We start from the raw sequence: 9,367 nt of genomic DNA on the forward strand, positions 1-9,367 counted from the left end.
AAAAGGGTATATTGTGTTCGTTGGAATGTATGTAACAGGAAGAAGGAAGCATCTCCGACTCCATAAAGTATAAATATTCTTGATCAGCATCAACAGCCGAGCCGTCTGTCTGTCTGTCCGTCTGTCTGTCTGTCCGTCCGTCCACCCGTGTAAGCGCCTAGATCTCAGAGACTATAAGAGATTGAGATACAAAAATTTCAAGCACAGTCTCCAAATACGTTTTGACACGCCCCTTTCCGCCCCACCACACCCACAGCTTTTAAGATAATACTCTTTATATGGTAAATAACGTTATCTATTAGTATTATCTATATTCTCACTTAACCGCAGCAAGATCGGACAAGTACAACGGGAGTAATAGCTAACCAAAGTTATTAATAAAGATATTATTTAAATAAAATCACCTAAAAGTATGCAATAATTTTTATTATGTAGTAATTTCTTTAAAGTATATATATATAGAAGTAAGTAACGGGTATCTTATGTTCGGGATCTTGACTATAGCCTTTCCCATTTGCTTCTTTTTTTATTATTCCTCTGCTTGTACTTTATTCGACAGTAGTTTTGTAGCTCTTTCAGCCAGTTGCTTGAGGGTTCAGCTTGTACTTGTCTCTATATCAGTCTACTTGTTGTTGTTGTGCTCAATCATTGTCGACGCTGCCACAAAAACCATCGAATAATTAAGTCATAAAAGGTTTGAGGCAAAATCTCTCATCTTTTGCCCCATTTCCCCCACCCGTCTCACTGCCCATTTTAGCGTTTTTGGTGGCATCGCAGCTTTGACAATTAACCAAACTATAAAATGTTTTAGTTTGAACACCTGAAAACGCCGACCCAACCGCATATGCATGGGAAAAGTTCACCCAAAGGACGTACACACCCACACACACACACACGCATTTAAGCCAATTAGCATTTATGTGCGACGCAAGCAGCGACGCTGACTGCGACGCAGACATTGGCAGCAGAGCAAAGCGCGTTACATTTTCATCAAACGCACGACACTTTGTTTTAATTTGAGCAACCGCACGCACACACACGCACACACACACACACAGTTGGGTAGAGTGAAGCAAGCATGCATGAACTAACACACACGCACACACGCACATACACTCACAGAAATACTGTGACATTTCTGGTTTGGTTTCGTCACGGACTCGGGACAGGCACATTGTTCTCTGGGGTGGCATGCTTCTCTGGGCATAGGCATTTTCAGATTTTTGTTTGTTTGCCTGTCGCCCATCTACTCCCACGGGCCCTTGAACGGGATATTACATTGTTTTGGGCAATTCACTTTTACTGTGATTAATTTAAATGTACTTTCCCATTTCCATCCTTCCCCATTTGCAGTTCCCGCTCGCAGCTGTACGAAGCGTTCCATTCTACAGCACTGAGAACTGTATTATATTATATATACTTTACTTAAAAAATATGTAAAAGGATATATTGTGTTTGTTATGTATTAGGAAGAAGGAGGCATCTCCGACTCTGTGTGATCTTAGAGACTATAAGAGCTAGATTAACCAAATTTGGCACACAGAGACCAATTGCCTTTGAGCAGGTAAAGTTTGTTTCCGAACCCGCAAATCGTGAAAAACCATCACACCCGAAGTTTTCACATAATATGTTTTTCTGTGATAATACAGGTTATCTAATTTAATTATCTATTATCCTACTTAATTGCAGCAAGAACAGGGACTGTAATCATAATGTTTTATTTTTTATTGCTCAAAAATTAATGACTATTCCTGAGTTTGATTTTTTTGCTAAAAAATAATGTTTATTTCATGAGTAAATTAATAATAATAAAAATCATAAGTCTTAAGATCATGGTAAAATTGCATAGATTACCCTCAAAAAAAATATTTTGGTATATTTCACGTTTATTTACAGTTACTAGAAGTAAACGATTTTTTCATTTGCAAAAAAAAAAATAATCATTATTTACTGCCACTGACTTAAATTGTTAAAGCAGTTCAAGCTCCTAAACGTATGTAACGGGTATTTCATGGTCGGGATTTTAACTATAGCCGTACCGACTTGTTTGAATTATTTTTAAGGTCGTTTTTTGTGACGCGCACATCACGTGTGTGACTCTCATAAATATGCTTGAAACCCAGAGCCATGATTTTAAATCGAATTGCTCATGACACTGATGAATATAATTAGCACTCAGAAGACAACGCCCACAGTCGTCCTGCTAATGAGATGTGCCCAGACCTAGAGCAGGGATGAGTGGAGCGGAGCGGAACGGAGCGTGAAACTCAATTGATGGAGTGGAATTGATTTAAGCGTAATGTGATTGCATTATGATGCGTTATTGCTGCAAATACAACAACAGTTTTAAATTTAAAGAAGAAACATTCATAAATATGTAAGTATGTGCAGCTGAAATCGTAGCTGATATAACCGCAAACAAGATTCTTGGTAGCTAATTAATGAAATGCATTTGGGCACTGAAGTTTTCGTTCGTTTTTCACCTGATGTGTAAATCAATCCAATTTCGGTTACAGCTAACAAACACATTTATAAGAACCTAGATAACGTTACCTTACCCAATATGTGCGTGTGTGTCTGTGTGTGTGTGTAGGTGTGTGATGCGGGTAAGTGTGCGTGTGACAATACGAAATGTATACACGATCATGCATCATAATCCAACACCCAAGCACACGAGAACTTAACACACGCACACACACACAGCTAGACAGAGATACGCAGCAGCAGCAACAACATACACACACACATGCATACAAACATACATATACAGAGATTCACATCAGTTGCTTTGTAATTAATTACTTCACACATTGACGCCGGGCTACACTCACACTCACACACACACAACACACACACACGCACACACAACACTAAATGTAAACTTTACTCACAGCTCTTGTTGTAGTTGCTGTTTTGTTTTTGCCCATATTGTTGTTGTTGTTGTTGCTCACGCTAACTAATATTGTTACCAGCATTTTGGACGGTTAGCTGCATATTTGGTTAGCTGTTGCCGCTGCGTTGCTCATATCCTCATATCCTCATATCGTATCGTATCGTATCGTAAATTATGTGCCATTTATGCGGCATTGGATAGAAATGGAAATTTGTCCCATTTGTTGCTCGTGCGTCAGTTGTGAGACACTTGAGTATTCATATGGGTCGCTCCCCCAAGCTGCTTGTTTGGCATTGATTTATGGGTTCGAGTAACTTGGCTAAATATTAAATGAAACGTTAAGCCCGAAGCGACAAACAACCAAGTCTGAACTTTAATTTTAAATTTTAATTATGCCAAGTCTATCAAGTACTTGTAGTTTACAAATGTACAAAAATGCATATAGCAAAAGTTACACTGAAAAAAAAGAAACAACTTCTAAAATCAAGAACGTTCTTTTTAAATATTTTGCTTTTAAAGTAAAAACATTTTATGACTATATTAAAAAATCAAAGTTGTTAATACAAGAATTCAAATCTAAAATTGTTATGAAAGTATATAATATATATATATATATATATAGTATATATATGTACTATTTCATATACAACTCGTAACAAAAAATAAAAAAGCATTTATTAAATATTAAAAAGACAGAATAAAATGTATATAAAATCAAAATTATAAATTTAAAAATAATTTTTTTAATTTTTGTATTTTTTCGTTTAACTTTAAGAACATTTATTCTTAAATTAAGAACTTGGTCTTAATTGAAATGTTCACAAGTCCAAGAATTCTTAGACCAAAGTTCTTAGTTTTAATTTTAGAACATTGTTTTTATCAGTGTAGAAATCGAGGATAAGTGTTTCTGCCGTGCGTTGAACTCAGGCTTTATCTCTAAATTCACCCTATCTTCAGCTTTTGGCTTTGACAACCCTTCGCTAGTCGAATAATGACGCCTACAAATAAACGTAGAAAACTTTGGCTAACAACTCGTCAGTTGGCTACTACTGTTGCTGCAATTACGCTACTTGCAAATTAAGTTAGCGCAGTGGCTTTCGTGCAATTGGCCCAACCAAGGGTTAACAGCATAAAATAAGTAGAAAAAAAAAAAAAATTATATAAAAATTTCTTAGAGCTGCAAGATGAGCCGCTTGGTTTTTTGTTAGCCAACCTACAGCTCCGTATTATTTTTAATGAGTCTGGCTGCTTGGCTGTTTACATGGCCCAGAAAAAGAAAGCCTGATTAGGAGCTGTAGAAAGTGTTGCCAGCTAGAGAAGGTAAACAAAGTGCACTAAAAACTTCTTGCCAATTTAATTATGATTTAAATTAAATTTGTTTTTAAATGAAGCTGCCAGTGATTCATGTTCACGTACTCACATGACACACATACAGTACTCAGTACTCAGTGCTCAGTGTTGGCCAAAAATGTGCAATGTGTAATTAAACTTTCATGCGGTTGGAGCAGAGTCAGAAAAGTTGCACATTTGATTATGCTGCTAACCAATATGCGCAATCATGTGAAACAGCAACAACAATTGCAACAATAGCAACAATAACAACTGCAATTAACTGGCGCATAATTTCATGTGCTCAGACCGTTGGCCGAGTGTTGGCCGACCAGCAAACAAATTGTTGGCTTAAATTCAAAAAACGGCAACAATTTATGTGCAAAAAAAGAAAAACAAAAACAAAAATGGGGAAAACATTTTGCCAAACGCGACCCCAACAACAACGCAAATGACCATGGACATTTTTGGCAGTGAACAGGTCGTACCCCCGTACTTGCCCCTTGCCCTTTGCCCTTTGCCCTTCGATCCAATGTGGTTCTCACATTGCACGAAAACATTCAGTGAACAGTCAACTTTTTTGAAGTGGTTTGTTTTACTGGCAGTTAACAATTGCTGGCAACCTATTTACTATACATTGCGGTCTGTGACTATTTTGAGCTCATGTTGAACTAAATAATATTCGTAGTGGAAATATATTAATATACAAAATATGAACTCTTCAATACTGCAATTTATAAATTAAATTTAATCATATTTAAAAAAAAATATGAACTCTTTCCTACTGCAATAAATTCATTTATAGATCTTATTTAATAATTTCTGATAGCCATTAAAGTGCTCGTATTCAACAGTTGTAGTCCAAGACAAATTCTTTAAATGCAAGCATTAATTTTGTGCGCTTCTTGCTGGTGCGCCCAGCTGTCTTCAAATGGGCCACTAAAAATATTTTCACACAAAAATTGCCAGACTACAAGTGGCAAGCAACTGTAACAGTAACAGCAGCAACTGTGAAAATAAAAAAATAAAAAAATAAATAAAAATATCATGTAATTTTACATTCAAGTGAGCGGAAAATATAAATAAGCAGCAGGTGCTCATTTCCTGTTCCGCAGCAAACATGGTACATTGGCACACACACACTCTCACACACTCTCACACACTCTCACACACACTCTCACACACTGGCAAGCACACACACATATGTACACTTACGCAGCTGGCCAGGCATATCCTGGCATTTGTAGCAAAGACAGACGAGTGAGAGCAAGCAGCGAGATGCATCCATTTGAACTATATTCACCACACACACACACATTTACACACACATGCAGACACTTTGCCAGCCAGCTGGGTACTCACATGTGTGGGGGTATTGCGAAAAGTTCATTTATATAACTGTCGCTGACATGAATGTCATTGGGTGGGTGCCACCCTTCCCACCCAACGAGTATAATGAGCTCGGACAAAAATAAAAAAAAAATAAATAAATATAGCTAAACAACTCCAAAGTTAACAAAGGTAATTACTTTCGCAGGTGTCAAATATGGGTACATGCATATTACATAGATGATGATGATGATGATGAGAAGTGTACGATATATACTCGCGCTTGGTCAGGTCTATAATTAACAAATGATTAATTATGCATGACTTTTGTAGCTTTCGCTCGTTATCAGCAGTCACACGTGCCTTGTCCCCCAACCCCAACCCCAACCTCAGTCTCAATCTTCGCTCGGAGGTCAGGGGTCGAGGGCTGCGTGCGCTTCCTGTTTTCCTTTGTAGTTGGCCTGAAATTGTTGGCCATTATTGCCTTTGATTCATTAACATTTGCTCCTGTGATGGCAACAACAACAGCAGCAGCAACATTGGGACCTTATGTTATATACACACTCGCATGTCCTCCCTAAATGGTACCGTTATGTTAAGGTTTCTGTTTTGCTTAGCATATTTACATAGAACACGAGAGTCAGTAAAATTGTTTGCATACAATTACAAGAAGGAGTCGTTAGCAAAGAATGAATTGCAATCATTGACTTCTCATTTTCTAGCACATGTAACTTTAATTTACTAATTGATATATGTAACTTGTCAAAACTTGTGTAATAAAGTCTTAAGATCAAAAATTTGTAGATATTTACTCTCGTCATCAATTGACGAGCGACGAGTGAATGCCGCGAGAGTCATATTTGAGTGATTACTATGCGTATACATAATGCATGTAAGACAAGAGAGAAATTCTGGCATGTTGTGGAAGGTTTGCTTAAGTTTCGCCAATGCCGTCGAGCAGCAGCAACAATAAGAGAGTGTTGCAGCAAGCAGCTCAACAATGCACTGGGCAGCAACAAAGGCATGCATGGAAGGGTATATACAGTAGGGTGCATCGATTTTTTATAGAAAAAATTGTAACACAAATTTGTTATCTACTGTCAATTCTAAGATGTTTTCACCAAGAGCCATTGGTCCTTTAATGCAATGATAATATTATATTACAAGAGGGAAAAACACCGTAACCGGTGTCGGAACCGTTAACCGAAACCAACCGTTTGATTTTTAGTAACGGAACTGACACCGAAACCGAAATTAATTCTCTTTCTAGAAGCGAAGTTCAAATCGCTTGTAAAAATACGGTTTTGGTAAAGTTGCTAGGTCCAAGAGTTGACAAACTTCTAACTGTCATAACTTGAAGAAAACTGACCAGAGTTTTATTAGGAATGTCATTTTGATGATGGTTTGGCCTCTCTATATTTATTCTGTATTCAAATTTTGTTCATTTAGAAAATTTTTTTTGTTAATGGTAAGGGTCCCCCCTTTGATATTTTGAAAATTCAAAATTTCAAATCTCAAGTTTTTAATTTTAATTAACTCCTTATATCGTAATTAGTATAAAATGACACTTTAAACTTGATTCTGAGACCTTTAATTTTTTTGTAAAAAATCATGCCAAAATTAAGAAATATTTTGTCTTGTAAAGTTGCTAGGTTAGAGGCTTGAGCAACTTCGAACTGTCATAACTTTGGCAAAACTTTACCGATTTGCAATCGGAATGTCATTTTGATTATGGTTTGGCCTCTGTATTCATTCTGTATTAAAATTTTATTGAATTCGTTAAAAAAATTTTATTCCTCTGAATGTAGATATTTGAAATGTTTTAAAATTGATTTGGTGTACCGTTACGTACCGGTACTGATACCGAAACTGAAAGAAGAAAACTGAAATAGAACCTTTTACCGAAATAGTTTTTTCGGAACGTATCGGAACCGAAACTGTAACCTTTATTGCTTTCGGTTTGATTCCTTGGTTTTAATACCAATTTTGTTAGGATCGGACTAAAAACACTTAAGATATGCTAATAACAACATGATAACAATTTCGAAAAAGTACATTTTCAACTCAAAAAGGGAAGACTAGGAATTGATTTTTGAACTGGTTTTTTGGTGAAAAGATCATAGAATTGACCGTAGTTTACGCAATTGGCTTTCCAGTCTTAAATTTTTTTTTTGACCATACAAATCGATGCACCCTAATGCACAGGTATTAAGCTATGCAGGTTAATTTGACTAGAAACGGCGTTAGCAGAGCTTCTGTTGTTGTTAGATGAAGTGCCCGCGGGCTGCTTGGACACAAAGTCAAAACAAGTCACAGGAATGTTGGCTACACCATTCATTATGCCCCCCACACCGCTGCTGCAGCTAAAATGTGAACAAAAGACAATGGACAAGACAGTAACGGCTTAGTTGCAATACGCGTATGTATTTTGTGCATACACAAACATATTGTGGAGCCATTGTTGTTACTGTGTCTAATGTACGATGGCACTTTGAGAAGTTGTCTTCCACTTGAAATGCGGCCTCTTTAAAGTGCAACGATGCGTATGCGCAATTATTAAATGCTGCATAAGGCCGCTTGCCATTGCATTGAATGTGTAAGTAAATGTAAATGCAATTTTCAATGTAATTGCTCACAGCCATTTGACACGATTTTGTCATGGCCTTTATACCATTAACATTTGCCAACGCAATAAAAAATTGCAACTGAAATTAAGTGCTAACTCATAGAAAAAGAATATAAAGAGTAAAAGTACTGTCCGAGGCATTAAAGTCCTAACAAGTGAGTGTTAATAATTAAATGAGAGAAACATAGAAGTCTGCTAAAAATACAAATTATTTACTATCTGACCAAAACCTGTCAAAAACCTTTCCTGTCTGTCAATTGCTCTGTTAGTTATAATTCATATGGATTTCTCACACTTTGTAGTTGGCTTAATCTATACGCCAACTGCAATTTAATATTCGTCCTTTTGGACTTTTCTTAACCCGTTACAATCCCTCAATTTTACATATTTTTAAATATTTCTCACCATCCTGGGAGCAAGGCACGCAAATCCGATAAAAGCCTTGTCAAGCCGCCATCAACTGGCGAATACAAAAAATATAAAAGTGTGTTCTTGTCGAGCAAGCTGGACTATAAGATACTCTGCATGTAATTTCAAAGTTTTCTAAAATCAATTTATAGTATGCTTTTTATCTATCCCTATATTAAAAACAAGTTAAAATAGATTCTTGAATTTATTTTTATATTGAATTTATATTAGAATGACATTGACATGCAGACAGCTTTTTAATTATAAAAAAAGGGTTGTTAAAATCAAGAAAATTTGTCCTTAAATGTATTTTGATTTTAAATAAAGCAACTTTAATGGAATAAATAATAAAAAACAAACTCAAATTCAAAATAAGTGCTCTTAAAATCAAGGTATTTTTTGAATATTAACAGTTTTTTGATCTTGATGCATATTTTAGAAAATAAAGATTTCTATTCGTGTACTTAACTACCTTTATATTTACATTTATATACATATATTTGGACAACAGGATAATACCCATTTTATCGCATTTTAATGGGTATTGGATATAAAAAACGAACAGCAAAAAGCGAAACATTTGTAACTGCACAACATCAGCAGGGGTTGATTGCTGTCCATGTGCCGCACACTTGTTCACACCCCCTACCAAAAAAAAAGAAGGGGGTTAAACCTTTGATGCTGCATCGTTACCAGAATTCAGTTACAGTTACAGTTACAGTTACAGTTACAGTTACAGTTACTACGCTGCTTCCCTCTTGATGTTGCTGTTGCTGCAGACT

Source organism: Drosophila innubila (assembly GCF_004354385.1).
Source record: "Drosophila innubila isolate TH190305 chromosome 3R unlocalized genomic scaffold, UK_Dinn_1.0 2_E_3R, whole genome shotgun sequence".
Taxonomy (NCBI): Eukaryota; Metazoa; Arthropoda; class Insecta; order Diptera; family Drosophilidae; genus Drosophila; species Drosophila innubila.